Source organism: Balaenoptera physalus (genome assembly GCF_965194825.1).
Source record: "Balaenoptera physalus genome assembly, chromosome: 7".
Lineage (NCBI taxonomy): Eukaryota > Metazoa > Chordata > Mammalia > Artiodactyla > Balaenopteridae > Balaenoptera > Balaenoptera physalus.
The window spans coordinates 96,414,624-96,437,553 of NC_138886.1; the positions used below are offsets into that span (position 1 = coordinate 96,414,624).

Here is a 22,930-nt window from a genome sequence, read left to right on the forward strand (position 1 = left end):
TTTTCTAGGTTCCGCATATATGCGTTAATATACGATATTTGGTTTTCTCTTTCTGACTTACTTCATTCTGTATGACAGTCTCTAGATCCATCCACCTCTCTACAAATGAACCAATTTCGTTCCTTTTTATGGCTGAGTAATATTCCATTGTATATAAGTACCACATCTTCTTTATCCTTTCATCTGTCGATGGGCATTTAGGTTGCTTCCATGACCTGGCTATTGTAAATAGTGTTGCAATGAACATTGGGGTGCATGTGTCTTTTTGAATCATGGTTTTCTCTGGGCATATGCCCAGTAGTGGGATTGCTGGGTCATATGGTAATTCTATTCTTAGTTCTTTAAGGAACCTCCATACTGTTCTCCATAGTGGCTGTATCAATTTACATACCCACCAACAGTGCAAGAGGGTTCCCTTTTCTCCACACCCTCTCCAGCATTTGTGGTTTGTAGATTATCTGATGATGCCCATTCTAACTGGTGTGAGGTGATACCTCATTGGAATTTTGACTTGCATTTCTCTAATAATTAGTGATGTTGAGCAGCTTTTCAAGTGTTTCTTGGCCATCTGTATATCTTCTATGGAGAAATGTCTATTTAGGTCTTCTGCCCATTTTTGGATTGGGTTTTTTTTTAATATTGAGCTGTATGAGCTGTTTATATATTTTGGAGATTAATCCTTTGTCCCATGATTCATTTGCAAACATTTTCTCCCATTCTGAGGGTTGCCTTTTCATCTTGTTTATGGTTTCCTTTGCTGTGCAAAAGCTTTTAAGTTTCATTAGGTCCCATTTGTTTCTTTTTGTTTTTATTTCCTTTACTCTAGGAGGTGGATCAAAAAAGATCTTGCTATGAATTATGTCAAAGAGTGTTTTTCCTATACTTTCCTCTAAGAGTTTTATAGTGCCTGGTCTTACATTTAGGTCTCTAACCCATTTTGAGTTTATTTTTGTGTATGATGTTAGGGAGTATTCTAATTTCATTCTTTTACATGTAGCTGTCCAGTTTTCCCAGCACCACTTATTGAAGAGACTGTCTTTTCTCCATTGTATAGGCTTGCCTCCTTTGTCACAGATTAGTTGACCATACGTGCGTGGGTTTATCTCTGGGCTTTCTATCCTGTTCCATTGATCTATATTTCTGTTTTTGTGCCAGTACCATATTGTCTTGATTACTGTAGCTTTGTAGTATAGTCTGAAGTCAGGGAGTCTGATTCCTCCAGCTCCGTTTTTTCCCCTCAAGACTGCTTTGGCTATTCGGGGTCTTTTGTGTCTCTATACAAATTTTCAGATTTTTTGTTCTAGTTCTGTAAAAACTTCCATCGGTAATTTTACAGGGATTGCATTGACTCGGTAGATTGCTTTGGGTAGTATAGTCATTTTCACAATATTGATTCTTCCAATCCAAGAGCATAGTATATCTCTCCAACTGTTGGTATCATCTTTAATTTCTTTCATCAGTGTCTTATAGTTTTCTGCATACAGGTCTTTTGTCTCCCTAGGTAGGTTTATTCCTAGGTATTTTATTCTTTTTGTTGCAATGGTAAATGGGACTGTGTCCTTAATTTCTCTTTCAGATTTTTCATCATTAGTGTATAGGAACGCAAGAGATTTCTGTGCATTAATTTTGTATCCTGCAACTTTACCAGATTCATTCATTAGCTCTAATAGTTTTCTGGTGGCATCTTTAGGATTCTCTATGTATAGTATCATGTCATCTGCAAACAGTAACAGTTTTACTTCTTCTTTTCCAATTTGTATTCCTTTTATTTCTTTTTCTTCTCTGATGGCCATGGCTAGTACTTCCAAAACTATGTTGAATAATAGTGGTGAGAGTGGACATCCTTGTCTTGTTCCTGATCTTAGAGGAAATGGTTTCAGTTTTCCACCATTGAGAATGATGTTTGCTGTGGGTTTCATATATGGCCTTTATTACGTTAAAGTAGGTTCCATCTATGCCCACTTTCTGGAGAATTTTTATCATAAATGGGTGTTGAATTTTTTTTTTTTTAGTACATGGATGACCACAACAAAAGCAACAATGATTGCAATTACCAAACATGAAACACACTCATACTATGTCATAATATTGACATTCAGTCCAGTAATCCTCCACTGTAACAGCTCCTTTACTTTGCAGTGAAAATTGAGTTGTATATTCTTTGCCTCTGAGTCTTTGTGGGATTTTTTTTTTTTAGTTCAGACAGAAAGTCACAAAAATTATATTCATCCTCATCAGTTCACTGAGTCCCATGTAATTAATTTTTTTTTTCATTTTAATCTTTTGTTAGCACTTTTATGAGTTCATCAGTTTTTCATTAGAGTTCTGCAAATGCTTATTCATTCAGTTCAGCAGTACAGTCAGTTACCAGAAACATGTACTTGTCAGAGTCTTTTCCATGAATTTCTTGAAGATGAAACCCTTTTATAGGAACATATTTGCAAAGTCATCAGAGTACACCCAGAACTGTCTGTAAATGACAAAAGACTTAAAAATGACCACTGTTAAAGATTTGATGAAAGTTCATAATAATGCAGTTGACAAGAAAATTAGTTATTTCTGAGATATACATTTTAAAGTAATAACTAGGATTATTACTTATAACATTATACCAGAACATATAAGATTTTTCGAAATTTCATGTAATGTCTGAAACATTTACATTAACATATTTCCATACATATTTCCATACAAATACAAATATAAGATTTTTAGAAATTTCATGTAATGTCTGAAACGTTTATATTAACATATTTCCATACAAATAACCCAATGAAAGTTTAGTATTAGTTGTTTTGTTTGTTTTTTTATACTGCAGGTTCTTATTAGGCATCAATTTTATACACATCAGTGTATACATGTCAACACCAATCACCCAATTCAGCACACCACCATCCCCACCCCACAGCAGTTTTCCCCCCTTGGTGTCCATATGTCCATTCTCTACATCTGTGTCTCAGCTTCTGCCCTGCAAACTGGCTCATCTGTACCATTTTTCTAGGTTCCACATACATGCATTAATATACGATATTTGTTTTTCTCTTTCTGACTTACTTCACTCTGTATGACAGTCTCTAGATCCATCCACGTCTCAACAAATGACTCAATTTCGTTCCTTTATATGGCTGAGTAATATTCCATTGTATATATGTACCACAACTTCTTTATCCATTCGTCTGTTGATGGGCATTTAGGTTGCTTCCATGACCTGGCTATTGTAAATAGTGCTGCAATGAACAGTGGGGTGCATGTGTCTTTTTGAATTACGGTTTTCTCTGGGTATATGCCCAGTAGTGGGATTGCTGGGTCATATGTTAATTCTATTTTTAGTTTTTTAAGGAACCTCCATATTGTTCTCCATAGTGGCTGTATCAATTTACATTCCCACCAACAGTGCAAGAGGGTTCCCTTTTCTCCACACCCTCTCCAGCATTTGTGGTTTGTAGATTTTCTGATGATGCCCATTCTAACTGGTGTGAGGTGATACCTCATTGTAGTTTTGATTTGCATTTCTCTAATAATTAGTGATGTTGAGCATCTTTTCATGTGCTTCGTGGCCATCTGTATGTCTTCTATGGAGAAATGTCTATTTAGGTCTTCTGCCTATTTTTGTATTGGGGTGTTTGTTTCTTTAATATTGAGCTGAATGAGCTGTTTATATATTTTGGAGATTAATCCTTTGTCCGTTGATTCCTTTGCAAATATTTTCTCCCATTCTGAGGGTTGTCTTTTCGTCTTGTTTATGGTTTCCTTTGCTGTGCAAAAGCTTTGAAGTTTCATTAGGTCCCACTTGTTTATTTTTGTTTTTATTTCCATTACTCTAGGAGGTGGATCAAAAAAGATCTTGCTGTGATTTATGTCAAAGAGTGTTCTTCCTATGTTTTCCTCTAAGAGTTTTATAGTGTCCAGTCTTATATTTAGGTCTCTAATCCATTTTGAGTTTATTTTTGTGTATGGTGTTAGGGAGCATTCTAATTTCATTCTTTTACATGTAGCTGTCCAGTTTTCCCAGCACCACTTATTGAAGAGACTGTCTTTTCTACATTGTATATCTTTGCCTCCTTTGTCATAGATTAGTTGACCATAGGTGTGTGGGTTAATCTCTGGGCTTTCTATCTTGTTCCATTGATCTGTGTTTCTGTTTTTGTGCCAGTACCATATTGTCTTGATTACTGTAGCTTTGTAGTATATTCTGAAGTCAGGCAGTCTGATTCCTCCAGCTCCATTTTTTTCCCTCAAGACTGCTTTGGCTATTCGGGGTCTTTTGTGTCTCCATACAAATTTTAAGATGATTTGTTCTAGCTCCGTAAAAAATGTGATTGGTAATTTGATAGGGATTGCATTGAATCTGTAGATTGCTTTGGGTAGTATACTCATTTTCACATTGTTCATTCTTCCAATCCAAGAACATGGTATATCTCTCCATCTGTTGGTATCATCTTTAATTTCTTTCATCAGTGTCTTATAGTTTTCTGCTTACAGGTCTTTTGTCTCCCTAGGTAGGTTTATTCCTAGGTATTTTATTATTTTTGTTGCAATGGTAAATGGGAGTGTTTCCATAATTTCTCTTTCAGATTTTTCATCATTAGTGTATAGGAATGCAAGAGATTTCTGTGCATTAATTTTGTATCCTGCAACTTTACCATATTCATTAATTAGCTCTAGCAGTTTTCTGGTGGCAGTTTTAGGATTCTCTATGTATAGTATCATGTCATCTGCAAACAGTAACAGTTTTACTTCTTCTTTTCCAATTTGTGTTCCTTTTATTTCTTTTTCTTCTCTGATGGCCGTGGCTAGTACTTCCAAAACTATGTTGAATAATAGTGGTGAGAGTGGACATCGTTGTCTTGTTCCTGATCTTAGAGGAAATGGTTTCAGTTTTTCACCATTGAGAATGATGTTGCTGTGGGTTTCATATATGGCCTTTATTACGTTGAAGTAGGTTCCATCTATGCCCACTTTCTGGAGAATTTTTATCATAAATGGGTGTTGAATTTTGTCAGAAGCTTTCTCTGCATCTATTGAGATGATCATATGGTTTGTATTCTTCAATTTGTTAATATGGTGTATCACATTGATTGATGTGCGTATGTTGAAGAAACCTTGCATCTGGGATAAATCCCACTTGATCATGATGTATGATCCATTTAATGTGTTGTTAGATTCTCTTTGTTAGTATTTTGTTGAGGATTTTTGCATCTCTATTCATTAGTGATATTGGCCTGTAATTTTCTTTTTTTGTAGTATCTTTGTCTAGTTTTGGTATCAGGGTGATGGTGGCCTCATAGAATGAGTTTGGGAGTGTTCCTTCCTCTGCAATATTTTGGAAGAATTTGAGAAGGATGGGTCTTAGCTCTTCTCTAAATGTTTGATATAATTTGCCTGTTAAGCTATCTGGTCCTGGACTTTTGTTTGTTGGAAGATTTTTAATCACAGTTTCAGTTTCATGACTTGTGATTGGTCTGTTCATATTTCCTGTTTCTTCCTGGTTCAGTCTTGGAAGGTTATACTTTTCTAAGAATTTGTCCATTTCTTCCAGGTTCTCCATTTTATCGGCATAGAGTTGCTTGTAGTAGTCTCTTAGGATGCTTTGTATTTCTGCGGTGTCTGTTGTATCTTCTCCTTTTTCATTTCTGATTTTATTGATTTGAGTCCTCTCCCTCTTTTTCTTGATGAGTCTGGCTAATGGTTTATCAATTTTGTTTATCTTCTCAAAGAACAAGCTTTTAGTTTCATTGATCTATGCTATTGGTTTCTTTGTTTCTATTTCATTTATTTCTGCTCTGATCTTTATGATTTCTTTCCTTCTGCTAACTTTGGGTTTTGTTTGTTTTTCTTTCTCTAGTTCCTTTAGGTGTAACGTTAGGTTGTTTATTTGAGATTTTTCTTGTTTCTTGAGGTAGGCTTGTATAGCTATAAACTTCCCTCTTAGATCTGCTTTTGCTGCATCCCATAGGTTTTCGATTGTCGTGTTTTCATTGTCATTTGTCTCTAGGTATTTTTTAATTTCCTCTTTGATTTCTTCAGTGATCTCTTGGTTATTTAGTAACGTATTGTTTAGCCTCCATGTGTTTGTGGTTTTTACTTTTTTTTTTGCTGTAATTGATTTCTAATCTCACAGCATTGTGGTCAGAAAAGATGCTTGGTATGATTTCAATTTTCTTAAATTTACTGAGGCTTGATTTGTGACCCAGGATATTGTCTATCCTGGAGAATGTTCCGTGTGTACTTGAGAAGAAAGTGTAATCTGCTGCTTTTGGATGGAATGTCCTATAAATATCAATTAAATCTATCTGGTCTGTTGTGTCATTTAAAGCTTCTGTTTCCTTATTAATTTTCTGTTTGGATGATCTGTCCATTGGTGTAAGTGAGATGTTAAAGTCCTCCACTATTATTGTGTTACTGTCGATTTCCTCTTTTAGAGCTGTTAGCAGTTTTCTTTTATATTGAGGTGCTCCTATGTTGGGTGCATACATATTTATAATTGTTATATCTTCTTCTTGGATTGATCCCTTGATCATTATGTAATGTCCTTCCTTGTCTCTTGTAACATTCTTTATTTTAAAGTCTATTTTATCTGATATGAGTATTGCCACTCCAGCTTTCTTTTGATTTCCATTTGCATGGAATATCTTTTTCCATACCCTCACTTTCAGTCTGTATGTGTCCCAGGTCTGAAGTGGGTCTCTTGTAGACAGCATATAGATGGGTCTTGTTTTTGTATCCATTCAGAAAGCCTGTGTCTTTTGGTTGGAGCATTTAATCCATTCACATTTAAGGTAATTATCGATATGTATGTTCCTATTACCATTTTCTTAATTTTGGTGGGTTTGTTTTTATAGGTCCTTTCCTTCTCTCATGTTTCCCACTTAGAGAAGTTCCTTTAGTATTTGTTGTAGAGCTGGTTTGGTGGTGCTGAATTCTCATAGCTTTTGCTTGTCTGTAAAGCTTTTGATTTCTCCATCAAATCTGAGTGAGATCCTTGCCGGGTAGAGTAATCTTGGTTGTAGGTTCTTCCCTTTCATCACTTTAAGTATATCATGTCACTCCCTTCTGGCTTGTAGAGTTTCTGCTGAAAAATCAGTTGTTAACCTTATGGGAGTTCCCTTGTATGTTATTTGTCATTTTTCCCTTGCTGCTTTCAATAATTTTTCTTTGTCTTTAACTTTTGCCAATTTGATTACTATGTGTCTCAGTATGTTTCTCCTTGGGTTTACCCTGTATGGGACTCTGTGTGTTTCCTGGACTTGGGTGGCTCTTTCCTTGCCCATGTTAAGGAAGTTTTAGACTGTAATCTCTTCAAATATTTTCTTGGGTCCTTTCTCTCTCTTTTCTCCTTCTGGGACCCCTATAATCTAATGTTGTTGCGTTTAATGTTTTCCCAGAGGTCTCTGAGGCTGTCTTCATTTCTTTTCATTCTTTTTTCTTTATTCTGTTCAGTGATAGTGAATTCCACCATTCTGTCTTCCAGGTCACTTATCCGTTCTTCTGCCTCAGTTATTCTGCTATTGATTCCTTCTAGTGCATTTTTCATTTCAGTTATTGTATTGTTCATCTCTGTTTGTTCTTTAATTCTTCCAGATCTTTGTCATACATTTCTTACATCTTTTCGATCTTTGCCTCCATTCTTTTTCCGAGGTCCTGGATCATCTTCACTATCATTATTCTGAATTCTTTTTCTGGAAGATTGGCTATCTCCCTTTCATTTACTTGTTTTTCTGGGGTTTTATCTTGTTCCTTCATCTGGTACATAGCCCTCTGCTTTTTCATCTTGTCTATCTTTCTGTGAATGTAGTTTTTGTTCCACAGGCTGCAGGATTGTAGTTCTTCTTGTTTCTGCTGTCTGCCCTCTGGTGGATCAGGCTATCTAAGAGGCTTGTGGAAGTTTCCTGATGGGAGGGACTGGTTGATGGTAGAGCTGGCTGTTGGTCTGGTGGGCAGAGCTCAGTAAAACTTTAATCTGCTTGTCTGCTGATGGGCATGGCTGCGTTCCCTCCCTGTTGGTTGTTTGGCCTGAGGCGACCCAACACTGGAGCCTACCGGGGCTCTTTGGTGGGGCTAATGGCGGACTCTGGGAGGGCTCACGCCAAGGAGCACTTCCCAGAACTTCTGTTGCCAGTGTCCTTGTCCCTTGGTGAGCCAAAGCTGCCCGCTGCCTCTGCAGGAGTCCCTCCAACACTAGCAGGTAGGTCTGGTTCAGTCTCCAGTGAGGTCACTGCTCCTTCCCCTGGGTTCCGATGTGCACACGACTTTGTGTGTGCCCTCCAAGAGTGGAGTCTCTGTTTCCCCCAGTCCTGTCAAAGTCCTGCAATCAAATCCCACTAGCCTTCAAAGTCTGATTCTCTAGGATTTCCTCCTCCTGTTGCCAGGCCCCCAGGTTGGGAAGCCTGATGTGTGGCTCAGAACCTTCATTCCAGTGGGTGGACTTCTGTGGTATAAGTGTTCTCCAGTTTGTGAGTCACCCACCCAGCAGTTATGGGATTTAATTTTATTGTGATAGCGCCCCTCCTACCGTCTCATTGCGACTTCTCCTTTGTCTTTGGATGTGGCGTATCTTTTTTGGTGAGTTCCAGTGTCTTCCTGTCGATCATTGTTCAGCAGTTAGTTGTGATTCCGGTGTTCTCGAAAGAGAGAGTGAGAGCATGTCCTTCTACTCTGCCATCTTGAACCAATCTCCATGTTCCAATTTACATCCCTAATCATTTTCAATGCAAACATCTCATTTATGGACTTGACTTACTTCTTCAGGGGCAAATATACAGGTTAGATAATGTTAAATTATTATTATTTTTTATTGAAGTATAGTTGATTTACAATATTGTGTTAGTTTCAGGTGTACAGCAAAGCAATTCTGTTATCCTTTTCTTTCACTCTTTTTCATTATAGTTTATTACAAGACAATGGATATATTTCCCTGTGTTATACAGTAAATCCTTGTTGTTTATTCATTTCACATTTGGTAGTGTGCATCTGTTAATCCCATACTCCCAATTTATCCCTACCCCCACCCTCCTCCTTCTCCTCTGGTAACCATAGTTTGTTTTCTATGTCTGTGAGTCCATTTTATAAATAAGTTCATTTGTACTATTTTTTAGATTCCACATATAAGTTATATCATATAATATTTATCTTTTGCTGTCTGACTTACTTCACTTAGTATGATCATCTCTACGTCCATCCATGTTGCTTCAAATGGCATTATTTCATTCTTTTTTGTGGCTGAGTAATATTCCATTATATATATATATATATATATATATATATATATATATATATATATATATATATATATATACACACACACACACACACACATATATATATACCACATCTTCTTTATCCATTCATCTGTTGATGGACACTTAGGTTGCTTCCATGTCTTGGCTATTTTAAATACTGCCAAGATAAACATCTGGGTGCATGTATCTTTTTGAATTAGAGTTTTCATCTTTTCTGGATATGTGCCCAGGAGTGGGATTGCTGGATCATATGGTAACTCTATTTTTAGTTTTTTAAGTCACCCCCATACTGTTTTCCATCATGGCTGCACCAATTTACATTCCCACCAACAGTGTAGTAGGGTTCCATTTTCTCCACACCCTCTCTTATTATTTGTAGACCTTTTGCCATTGGCCATTCTGATTGGTGTGAGATGATACCTCATTGTAGTTTTGATTTGCATTTCTCTAATAATTAGCGATGTTGAGCATCTTTTCATGTGCCTGTTGGCCATCTGTATGTCTTCTTTGGAGGAATGTATATTTAGGTCTTCTGCCCACTTTTTGATTGGGTTGGGTTTTTTTGTTTGTTTGTTTTTGTTATTGAGTTGTATGAGCTGTTTGTGTTTTCTGGAAATTAAGCCCTTTTTGGTTGCATTGTTTGCAAATATTTTCTCTTAGTTCATATGTTGTCTTTTCATTTTGTTTATGCTTTGCTGTGCAAAAGTTTGTAAGTTTGATTAGGTCCTATTTGTTTGTTTTTGCTTTTATTTCTATTGCTTTGGGAGACTGACCTAAGAAAACATTGCTACATGTCAGAGAATCTTTTGCCTATGTTCTCTTCTAGGAGTTTCATGGTGTCATGTCTTATATTCAAGTCTTTAAGCCATTTTGAGTTTATTTTTGAGTTAGAGTTCCAACTTCGTTGATTTACATGCATATTATTATTTTTATTTATTCTTAATTTATGCACACGTATAAAATGTAAACCGTGCATAAAGAAATACAGTGCAAAGGCAGTCTCCCTCTTACTGTAAGTAGATAGGGTAAGCAGTCCCCAAAAAAAGAGAACCAGGCATGGCTTTCTTGACATAAGAGAGGCCATTTTGTGTCTAAGCCATTTTGTGATCAAAGCCTGGCCACAATGCTTGCCCTTGAACAGGTCTCAGTAATTAATGATCTTAAGGCAAGTGAGGGAATGCAGGAACAAAGGAAAAGTAGTCAAGAAACAATAGTCCAGCAGTAAAACAGTGTCCTAGTTCCTCCTCAAAGAATGTACATAACAGTGAGATATGTATCTTTGAGTTCTGCAGGAACTAAGGCCCCCACCCAGGTGGAGGATGGAATGATGATGCTGACCTTTTCTGACCCTCATGACTTCAATCAACTAAAGCTTGGACTCTGTTGACCTTTGCCCCAAGTCTATGCTGAATTCTCCTCTGCTCAAGCCCCTTCATGAATATGCATGTACCCTTAGCATAGAACTTCCCCTATTTTGTTGTTTGGGGAGACACTGCTTTGGGAAAGATCCCCTGTGTTCTCCTTACTTGCTGCAAGTAATAAATCCTTCCTTTTCTAGCTCTTTGCCTTGGTTGTGTCTTTTGGCTCAACACCCACTAAGAGGTGAACCCAGTTTTTGGGTAACACTACCTCTATCCTTCAGCAACCCAGCTCCCCGACACAGAAGCAATTACTGTTACTAGTTCCTAAGGATCCTACTAGAAATTGTCAATGCATTTACAAATATGTGATTCTATATATTCCTCACCCTCACGTAGTAACAAATACATACAGTTCTGTAATCATTTCACAATATATTTTTAGGAGTTCCTCCTAAATCAATACATAAACATATGAAGTTACTTCTTTTTGAAATAGCAGCATATAACAATGTAGCGATATAGCATAATTTAACTCTTATTAAATTTGTTTTTAAAATTTTATTACAGACAATGTTATAATTAATATTTGTGTGCATTTATCACTTTGCACATGTAAGAATTTATATGTAGGATAAAAATTTAGAAGTATTGCTGGGCTAAAGCTTATATCAGTTTTTAATTCTGAAAGATACATTGTTTTGCTTAATTTCCCTCCAGGGCAATTGTATCAATACATCTTCACACCTGCAGCTAAGAGTCAGCCCCCCACACTCTCACTGGCACCTTTTTTATTGAACTATTTTTTTAAGTCACCTCATGTAGTTTTAGTTGCATTTCTATTTTTATGACTGAGTCTAAGGTTGAACACCTTTATATAAATTTTAAAACCATTTATATTTCTTAACCTGTGACTATCTGGTCATATCTTTGCCCACTTTACTAATAATTCACTACACTCTCCTCTATTGATTTATGACGCTATGAAAATTAACTGTGTGATTTTTGTCTTGATGTTTTCTTGCCACAAAGAAATGCTTTAATCTGATATGATTGCATTTTTCAATTCTTTTTTTAAAAATGGCTCCTGGATTCTGTAGGCATTACTCAAAAATGTCTTACCAATTCCAAGAATATATACAGAAAAACTCCCAAATTTCCTCTTAGCATTTTTATGGTTTAATTTGTTTTATGTTTACATTTCTAAACCATATGGAATGTATTTTGTTCTAAGGTGTGAAATAGTGATCAATTTATTTTCCCAGATGGATACTCAGCTGTTCCAATACCACTGAATTGTGAAATAAAATTCATATCTATGGCAAGACAAGAAAAATTTAGACATAAAAATTCTTCTCTGCCCTTTGGCTTTCCCTCTCCCCCTACTGTGCATTGGGCATCTGCATTATGCATTGCCCAAACCTCCCCCATTGGCAGGAATACCTGCTCAACCATAAACAACAACATTCTTGTAACATCAACAAGACAACTCCTTAAAAGATAACATTCCTTCCTGATCGTGTAAAGGGTCACATGACCCACCATGATGGTGCTTAGGTCTGGATTATGTAAACTGTCAATAATACGTTGTTTAATGTACAGCCCTCTGTCTCAAAAAACTTATATAAACTGTGTCTTGACTCTAATGGGCGGAACAGTTCTCAGAGCATTCTGAGATGCTCTTCCCAGGTTATAATCCACCAATTTGGCTCAAATAAAATTTTCCAATTCTTTCTTAGATCGACTGATTAATTTTTCATTGCCAGGTTAAACAATTCAATTATTTTCCAATGATTTTAATGTTAATTTATCAGATATGTATTATACGTATTAAACACACATATACATGCATCTGCACTAAAGTTACATACGTATTGGGTCTATTTTTTCTTTACTGACATCTCTTTTCATGCACCAGACAACACTATTTTAATTAGTTGTAGCTTTGAGCTCGGCTCCGGCTTTGCCTTGAGCTGGCTGCAGTCTCCATCTGAGGGCAGCCGAAGTGGTTGGCTCCTTTAAGATGAGGGTTCTGCTACTTCTCCTGGTGGCAGCGTATGTGGTGGACCGGTCCGCAGTGATGCCTCGGCCAACCTGGGCGGCCTGCCTGGCAAGAGATTAAAGATGCAGTACGCCACGGGGCCGCTGCTCAAGTTCCAGATTTGTGTTTCCTGAGGTTATAGGCGGGTGTTGGAGGAGTACAGGCGGGTTATTATCCAGTGGTACCCAGACATCCACATTGAAGGAGAGAATTACCTCCCTCAACCAACATATAGACACATAACATCTTTCCTATCAGTCTTCAAGCTAGCCTTCAGTCAAGATTTCCTGTCAGTCTTCAAGCTAGCTTATTAATTAAGCTTAATAATTGTTGGCAAGGATCCTTTTGCTTTCTTTGGCATGCAAGCTCCTAGCATCTGGTAGTGGGGCCAAGAAAATAAGGTCTATGCATGTATGATGGTCTTCTTCTTGAGCAACATGATTGAGAACCAATATATGTCAACTGGTGCATTTGAGATAACTTTGAATGATGTATCTGTGTGGTCTAAGCTGGAATCTGGTCACCTTCCATCCATGCAACAGCTTGTTCAAATTCTTGACAGTGAAATGAAACTCAGTGTGCATATGGATTCAATCCCACACCATCAATCATAGTCCCACCTATCAGTGCTGAAAACTCTTTTACATTAAGGGATTTTTGCAAGAGCAGCATGAGCGACATTATGAAGACCTGTACTGAAGACAGCAAGCTCTTAGTACAGACCAGATGTTTTCTTGGCAGGCTCGTTGTACCTCTTGGAAAACCTCAATGCAAGGCAGTTTTTCAGTGCTGGCACATTTTGAAATTCTGCACATTCATGGAGAGCAACACAGTTTTTTTTTTTCTTCCCCAGTCCACTCAGTTAATAGTTTTTTTAAAAAAATGCAGACATTACTACTTGTACTTCTCTTTTTCCTGGCCATATTTGAAAAAGTAGAAAATTGACTTACAATATGATTTGTTTTCAAAGATGTCTGTTGAGTCTGTTGTGATTTTATATATTATATGAATTTTCCTTTTTTATAATTTAAAACTGATCTTTTCGGGACTAGAGTTGAAGTTCCCAAATACTTTATATGAGTTTATCAGACATGTCTAATTTGGTCATTCCAATTTATATAGTTTTCAAAATACTGTATATTGTGAACAGCACATTATATAAGATTATGGGGGGAAATTCTATATCCAAATTACTCTGCCAATTTGTATATATGTGTGTGTGCACGGGTAATTACCAGAGAACTACTAAAAGACCAACCACTTTTTATTTTTATTATTTTTTTGAATTTTTGAATTTTATTTTATTTATTTTTTTATACAGCAGGTTCTTATTAGTTATCTATTTTATACATATTAGTGTATATACATCAATCCCAATCTCCCAATCCATCACACTACCACCCCAACCCCTGCCACTTTCCCCCCTTGGTGTCCATACATTTGTTCTCTACATCTGTGTCTCTATTTCTGCTCTGCAAACTGGTTCATCTGTACCATTTTTTTAGGTTCCACATATATGCGTTAATATATGATATTTGTTTTTCTCTTTCTGACTTACTTCACTCTGTATGACAGTCTCTAGATCCATCCACGTCTCTACAAATGACCCAATTTCGTTCCTTTTTATGGCTGAGTAATATTCCATTGTATATAAGTACCACATCTTCTTTATCCATTCGTCTGTCGATGGACACTTAGGTTGCTTCCGTGTCCTGGCTATTGTAAATAGTGCTGCAATGAACATTGAGGTACATGTGTCTTTTTGAATTATGGTTTTCTCTGGGTATACGCCCAGTAGTGGGATTGCTGGGTCATATGGTCATTCTATTTTTAGTTTTTAAGGAACCTCCATACTGTTCTCCATATTGGCTGTATCAATTTACATTCCCACCAACAGTGCAAGAGGGTTCCCTTTTCTCCATATCCTCTCCAGCATTTGTTGTTTGTAGATGTTCTCATGATGCCCATTCTAACTGGTGTGAGGTGATACCTCATTGTAATTTTGATTTGCATTTCCTTAATAATTAGTGATGTTGAGCATATTTTCATGTGTTTGTTGGCCATCTGTATGTCTTCTTTGGAGAAATGTCTACTTAGGTCTTCTGCCCAGTTTTTGATTGGGCTGTTTGTTTTCTTAATATTGAGCTGAATGAGCTGTTTATATATTTTGGAGATTAATCCTTTGTCCGTTGATTTGTTTGCAAATATTTTTCCCATTCTGAGGGTTGTCTTTTCATCTTGTTTGTAGTTTCCTTTGTTTTGCAAAAGCTTTAAGTTTCATTAGGTCCCATTTGTTTATTTTTGTTTTTATTTCCATTACTCTAGGAGGTGGATCAAAAAAGATCTTGCTGTGATTTATGTCAAAAAGTGTTCTTCCTATGTTTTCCTCTAAGAGCTTCATAGTGTTCAGTCTTACATTTAGGTCTATAATCCATTTTGAGTTCATTTTTGTGTATGGTGTTAGGGAGTGTTCTAATTTCATTCTTTTACATGTAGCTGTCCAGTTTTCCCAGCACCACTTATTGAAGAGACTGTCTTTTCTCCATTGTATATCCTTGTCTCCTTTGTCATAGATTAGTTGACCATAGTTGCCTGGGTTTATCTCTGGTCTTTCTATCCTGTTCCCTTGATCTATATTTCTGTTTTTGTGCCAGTACCATATTGTCTTGATTACTGTACCTTTGTAGTATAATCTGAAGCCAAGGAGTCTAATTCCTCCAGCTCCATTTTTTTCCCTCAAGACTGCTTTGGCTATTCAGAAGACCAGCCGCTTTTTAAATCCTGGTAACATGGTTCAAGTTTCCTGCCTTGATGAATTTAATTAGTTGATTAACTGGGCCTTTATACTTAACTCAATAAAAAACTAAGCAGATGTAAGTTAAAAAAAAATTACTTGTAGCTTTATATCTTAATATCTGGCACAGTTTGTCCTCAGACACTATTCTTATTCAGAGTCCTTATTTATTTTTCATGTGATGTTTAGAAACCTATGAATTGTTTTCTTGTTAAAAAAAAATCTTATTGATATATTTACTGGCTTCACATAAAATTTATTGGTTAATTTAGGGATAAAATATATTTTTACGATGATTTTATATCAACAATCCTAATCAAGACAGTGGTATGTCATTACATTGTTCATCTTCTTTTGTGTCCAAAATAATAATTTAATGATATTAATAAATAATAACAATAAAAATAAGGTATACTCTTATTCTTTGTTAAAAAGATTCCTAGATATTTGATTATTCTTGTTGCTGTTGTAAATACAGTGGTTTATTTCATTTTATATTTCAATTTGTTATTTATAGATATGAAGACTACAGACATTTGTATATTAATTTTATCCCCAATCACTGATTTTTGCATCAAGTATAATAAAATTTCAGTTGCTTATATTAGGGTTTTCAGATACATAATCTTCTCATCTTCATGTAATCATGATTTTCTCTTCCTTTCTAATGTTTATATAACTTTGTTTTTTAACAAGGTTCTCAAATTTATTTATATAGAGTTCAGCAAAATAGTCTCATGATTTTTTATGATAATTTAAGTTTCCTCTAGATCTATGGTTACTTCTCTAATATCCTTTCTTATCTTCTGAATTTATGAGTTTTCATTTTTTCATGATTAAGTTAGCTAATCACATAATCATTTAATCTTTTAACAACCAAATGTTTAGATTTATTTATTAGTTCTATTTTTTTCCTGTTTCCTACTCATTTTCTGTTCTTTTTTTTTTTTTAAGTAGGTTTTTAAAAACTTTTTATTTATTTATTTATTTTTGGCTGTGTTGGGTCTTCATTGCTGCATGCGGGCTTTCTCTAGTTGCAGCGAGTGGGGGCTACTCTTCATTGTGGTGCATGGGCTTCTCATTTTGGTGGCTTCTCTTGCTGTGGAGCACAGGCTCTAGGCACATGGGCTTCAGCAGTTGTGGAACATGGGCTCAGTAGTTATGGCTCACGGGCTCTAGAGTGAAGGCTCAGTAGTTGTGGTGCATGGGCTTAGTTGCTTCATGGCATGTGGGATCTTCCCGGACCAGGGCTCAAACCTGTGTACCCTGCATTGGCAGGCAGATTCTTAACCACTGCACCACCAGGAAAGTCCCTCATTTTCTGTTCTTATCTCTATGGTTTCCTTGTTTCTGTGCCCTTAGATTTATTTTGTTATTATTTTTCTAATCTCTTGAATAAATGTTTCATTTATTTTCATTATTTCTTATTTATTAACATAAGTATGAACAATGTTTTAGATGAATTCGGTAAGAAAGTTTTTGTTTTTGTTTTCACCTCCTTATTGTCGGTTTTGTTTCTCTCTTTCTTTTCTAGTTTTGTCATTCACTATTAGTTTTATTGTACTGTGATCATGGTTGTCTGTACCATGTCTACTTTTTGGAATTTATCAAGATTTAATTAATGGCACAGCATTTATGGTCGATTATTTATGGCGTTCCATGGGTACTTGAAAAGACGATATTTTCCTTATTTCAAGGAGAAAATTACAGAGATAACAATAAGAATAACCTCATCTCATTGTTATTTGGGCCTTTATTCTATTACCTAATGTTTGACCACTTGAGTATTCATAGGCTGAGAAAGTGATTTAAAGTTTTGATTATGTGTATTATTTATTTCCTGTGAAGTTTCTTTGTGAATCTTGATGCTATATGATTTGATACATTAACAACTGTTGGATTTTTATTTTAGGTTGTGCATTTTATTATTAAAGTGTATCTTTGTCTGGACTTCCCTGGTGTTTCAGTGGTTACGAATCCACCTGCCAATGCAGGGGACATGGGTTTGAGCCCTGGTCTGGGGAGATCCTACATGCCATGGAGTAACAAAGCCTGTGCACCACAACTACTGAGCAGGCACTGTAGAGTCCACGAGCCACAACTCTGAGCCCGCGTGCCGCAACTACTGAAGCCCGCGCACCTAGAGCCAGTGCTCTGCAACAAAAGAAGCCACCACAATGAGAAGCCTATGTACCACAAAAAAGAGTAGCCCCTGCTCACCGCAACTAGAGAAAGTCCCTGCGCAGCAACAAAAGACCCAACGCAGCCAAATAAATAAATACATAAGCTTAAAAAAAAATGGTATCTTTGTCTCACTTAATGCTTTTGGATCTGAAAATAACTTGGTCTGCTATTAAGATTATGACTCCTGCTTTTTGCTTTTAGTTGCATGGTATGCCTTTGCTAACTCTTTTATTCTCAACATTTTTGAGTCCCTTTGTTTTAAACATTTCTTGAGCTTACTGTGGAAAGTTGTATTTTACTTTGTGATCATAGCTGAGTCATTTGCTTTATTTATTTATTTATTTATTTATTTTTGGGTGTGTTGGGTCTCTGTTGCTGCACGCGGGCTTTCTCTAGTTGCGGCGAGCGGAGGCCACTCTTCGTTGCAGTGCGCGGGCTTCTCATTGTAGTGGTTTCTCTTGTTGCGGAGCATGGGCTCTGGGTGCACAGGCTTTGGTAGTTGTGGCACATAGGCTCAGTAGTTGTGGCTTGCGGGCTCTAGAGCACAGGCTCCGTAGTTGTGGCGCACGGGCTTAGTTGCTCTGCAGCATGTGGGACCTTCCTGTACCAGGGATTGAACCCATGTCCCCTGCATTGGCAGGCGGATTCTTAACCACTGTGCCACCAGGGAAGTCCTGCTTTTTTTATTTACAATATTGTGTTAGTTTCAGGTGTACAACATAGTGATTCAATATTTTTATAGTTTATACTCTATTTAAAGTTATTATAAAATGTTGACTATATTCTCTGTGCTGTATATTACATCCTTATATCTTATTTATTTTATACACATTAGTTTGTACCTTTTAATCCCCTTCCCTTATTTTTTCCCTTCCCCTACTCCTCTCCCCACTGCTAACCACTAGCTTGTTCTCTATGAGTCTGTTTCTGTTTTGTGATATTCATTCATTTGTTTTATATTTTTAGATACCACATATAAGTGAAAACATACCTGGAGGGTATTATGCTTATTGAAGTAAGCCAGACAGAGAAAGAAAAGTACTGATTCATTTGTTTTTTTGTTTTTCTGTTTTGTTTTGTTTTGGTTTTTAAAAAAATTTTTTTATTATTTATTTTTTGGCTGCGTTGGCTCTTCGTTGCTGTGTGGGCTTTCTCTAGTTGTGGCGAGTGGGGGCTACTCTTTGTTGCGGTGTGTGGGCTTCTCACTGTGGTGGCTTCTCCTGTTGCAGAGCAGGGGCTCTAGAGCACAGGCTCAGTAGTTGTGGCACACGGGCTTAGTTGCTCCGCGGCCTGTGGGATCTTCCCGGACCAGAGCTTGAACCCATGCCCCCTGGATTGGCAGGTGGATCCTTAATTTTATTTATTTATTTATTTTTGCTGTGTTGGGTCTTCGTTTCTGTGCGAGGGCTTTCTCTAGTTGTGGCAAGCGGGGGCCTCTCTTCATCGCGATGCACGGGCCTCTCACCATCGCGGCCTCTCTTGCTGTGGAGCACAGGCTCCAGACGCGCAGGCTCAGCAATTGTGGCTCACGGGCCCAGTTGCTCCACGGCATGTGGGATCTTCCCAGACCAGGGCTTGAACCCGTGTCCCCTGCACTGGCAGGCAGACTCTCAACCGCTGCGCCACCAGGGAAGCCTGGCAGGTGGATTCTTAACCACTGTGCCACCAGGGAAGTCCCTGAGTCATTTGCTTTTAATAGGTGAGTTTGTATCAAATATTTGCATTTCCTGAAGTTACAACACAAAGATAGACTTCTAGTTAGTTAAACAAATGTTTCTGTAAAAATATTCAAACTTTTACAGTGTGGAAAGTATGACACATCAGTTCTAAAATTTTTACCCAAGAGTATTAAAGAACAATATTGGTGTATTTGAATACAAGAATTCTGAGGCATATTCCTGTTCAGTTTTCTCATGTTTAGAACAAAGCTAAATGTTTAAAGCATCTCTTAAATGAGCTGTGAAAATATATGACATAGACATATTTGTTAGCATATATATTTATATTGATAGATTTAATTTTTGAGGTATTTAAAATTCCCCAATATTCTTTTTTTAAAAATCAAAATATAACATGAATTTGGCTTAAAACCCAATTCTCTGTCCCAGAGGCAATCACTTTGAATCATTTCTTTTTTTTTCTTTTTTTTTAGGTTAAGAAGTGGTTTTATTTAGAGAGAAACACACTCCAGAGAGTATGGGCCATCTCAGAAGGTGAGAGGCCTGAATCATTTCTATCTTTAGTTTTTAAAAATTTTCAAATTTCTAAACAATAACTTTACTCAACTATTTCTTTACTAATTTTAGACATTATCAATCCATAATGTGACAGGTGAGGGTTTTGTTCATTTACACACACATCATTAGTCCCACTCTTTACTCCCAATACCATTATTCCACTGTATTTATTCTTTCTACTGGTTACTTTTCTTACTCTTATTAAAGTACTTAAATCTCTTGACTTAGTTGTTTATTACTGTACAACAAATTACACTAAAAGTTAGTGACTTACAACAGCAATAAATGCTTATTACCTCACAGTTTCTGTGGGTCAGGAATTTGGAAGCAAATTAACTGTGTGTATGGTCCTGGCTCATGAGACTGTAGTCAAGTCATCAGCTGGAGCTGCAGTCATCTGAGGACTTGACTGGGGTTGAAGAATTTGCTTCCCAAATGGCTCACTCACATGGTTGTTGAGTTGGTGCTGACTGTTGGTGTTGACTTTTTTCCTTGCCATCTGCACTTCTCCACAGGGCAACTTAAGTTCTTCACTACCAGACATTAGCTGCCCCCAGAGCAACTGTTCCGAGAAGGAGCCAGGTGAAAGCTTCCATGTGCTTTATGGCCTAGCCTCAAAAGTCACACACCACCATTTCTGTAATAGCCTCTGGATTATACAGCTTGCGTGAGGGGACTACACAAGGTCAAGGATAACAGAAATGGGGTCATCTTCTTCCCTCTGGCTTGCATGATTCACAACTAACCACGCCCCCCCCCCCCCAAAATACACTTACCTCTTCTCAAGATGTCACAAGAGAAGGATATGCTATGAAGGATACTTCATAGCATCTACTGGAAGTCTGGGATCTTGCCATCTAAACTAGTGTAAGTGTAGGTGTGATTACTTGAGTATACGTATTGTACAGATCCTGTTAACCTGTTATCTGCTCCACACATTCAACATACAGTAGTGGGACAGACACAGGATAAAACATTATAGACAGTCCCATTTAAAAGTGGAGTAAAAGTGATCACTTGTCCATACCAATTCTGAAATCCAGTTGGAATTTTCTTGATTGGAAAGTTTCTTGACTCAGTCTTACTCCTTTCCTGGAATAGTTCTCATTGCTCTGCCTTCTGGGCTACTGTTGCCATCCTTTGAGTTACCCTACCTTTTCAATGAACAGTTGCCTGTGTTTGCTTGCTTCCTGCCTGTAAGTTTGTGGGTCCAGTGCTTCTTTCTATTCATATGTTTCTGTCCCTTTCAATCCAAGCTAGCAATATTTCTTCCAGTATAATTTTCTTTGGGGGGATTTATTCCATAAAACAGAAATGCACACATAGGGTTTCTTTATGATAACCCTTTCATCTTGATCTTCAACTAAGACTGTTGAGAAAGAGCACCCTTAAGCTTCTTAGAAAGCTCTATTGTTCTTAGATCCTTTTGAGGTATTAGCAAAGGATTTTATAGCCACACCCTTGACTTCACCTTTTTCCTGGCACTTTTTCCAGACAGTGCCCAGGATTTTATATTCTACTAAAAGCCATATCTTAATTTTAGTGTTGTTTCCTACCTGGAGAGACTGGAAAAATTTTTACAGCTGGCTTCATCAAGTCCTGGCTTCTTACTGTATAAAAATTCTTTCTCCAGCTTATCTCTTTCCTCTTGTGTTTCAATATAAGCTGCAAGAAGAAACCAGGTGGCACCATCCACCTGCCTGTGTGGAGATCTTCACTAGATCACCCAGTTCATTAGGTACATTTTTTATTTTCCATGTTACTTCAGGCAGCGGTATTGCTATGTTCTCTCTCTACATAACAAGGATTCCCTTTGTCTGGTATTCAGTTACATTTTTCTTAGTTTTATTTAACCTCTCACCAGCAGCCTCCTCTAAGGCCATGCAGGTTCCACCAAAAGTCACTTCAAGGCACTTTAGATTTTCACTTACCTTTTTTTTTTTCAGCTTCCACCCACTGCTCAGTTCCAAAGCTACTCCCACACTTCAGTTTTTGTTATAACATCACTTCACTTCTAGTACTAAAATCTGTGTCAGTTATCTATTGTTGCCTAAATAATCACTCTAAAACTTAGCTGTTTAAAATAGTGATAAACATTTTGTATCTTAGACAGTTTCTTTGGATCAGAATTTAGGAGAGGAGGGGCTTACCTGGTGGCGCGGTTGTTGAGAATCTGCCTGCCAATGCAGGGGACACGGGTTCGAGCCCTGGTCTGGGAAGATCCCACATGCCGCGGAGCAGCTGGGCCCGTGAGCCACAATTACTGAGCCTGCGTGTCTGGAGCCTGTGCTCCGCAACAAGAGAGGCCGTGACAGTGAGAGGCCCGCGCACCGCGATGAAGAGTGGCCCCCGCTTGCCACAACTAGAGAAAGCCCTCGCACAGAACGAAGACCCAACACAGCCATAAATAAATAAATAAACAAATACTTAAAAAAAAAAAAAAGAATTTAGGAGAGGATTAGCTAGGTGGTTCTGATATAGGTTCTCTCATGAAGTTGCGGATGAGATGCTAACCAGGGCTGTAGTCATCCAAAGGCGTCCACTTCCAAGAACGGCTCACTCACATGGATTGCAAGTTGGTATTAGCAGTGGGCAGGAAGCCTCAGATCCTCATCACATAGACATCCACAAGACTATACCAGTGTTCTCATTACCAGGCATACACCAGGAGCAAGTGATCCAAGAGAGAAAGCCACATGGAAACTACAGTGTCTCATAAGAACTAGCTTTGGAATCACACACCATCATTTCTGCAAGATCTTCCTGGTCATACATTTATATCATTCATACTAAATATAGGAAAGGACCATACAAGGGCATGAGTACCAAGTGTCAGGGATCATTGGCTGCCAGTGTGGAGGCTGGGTACTGCGCCTCTCTTTCTTACTCATCATGCACAGGCTGCATCTCTTAGATTGCCAGTTAGTAAATAAAGATACTAGCTCCTCTAGTATACTTGCCCCTCGTATCTCTACCACTACCAACTCTTTCCACCATCCAACTGTTGCCAGCTGTTATTTACTTATTTATTTATTGCTAAAGTTAAGAATATTTACATTCTGGCCATTAGCCAGACT

At 37.4% G+C, this 22,930-nt stretch overlaps 1 pseudogene across 1 annotated transcript; it reads left to right on the forward strand.

Annotated features, from left to right (window-relative positions):
* Nucleotides 1-5,598: 5,598 nt before the first annotated feature.
* Nucleotides 5,599-21,988, forward strand: LOC309664454 (thioredoxin reductase-like selenoprotein T pseudogene; annotated as a pseudogene). Its single transcript has one exon. The product of its transcript is annotated as a thioredoxin reductase-like selenoprotein T pseudogene (transcript).
* The last annotated feature ends 942 nt before the right edge of the window (nucleotides 21,989-22,930 follow it).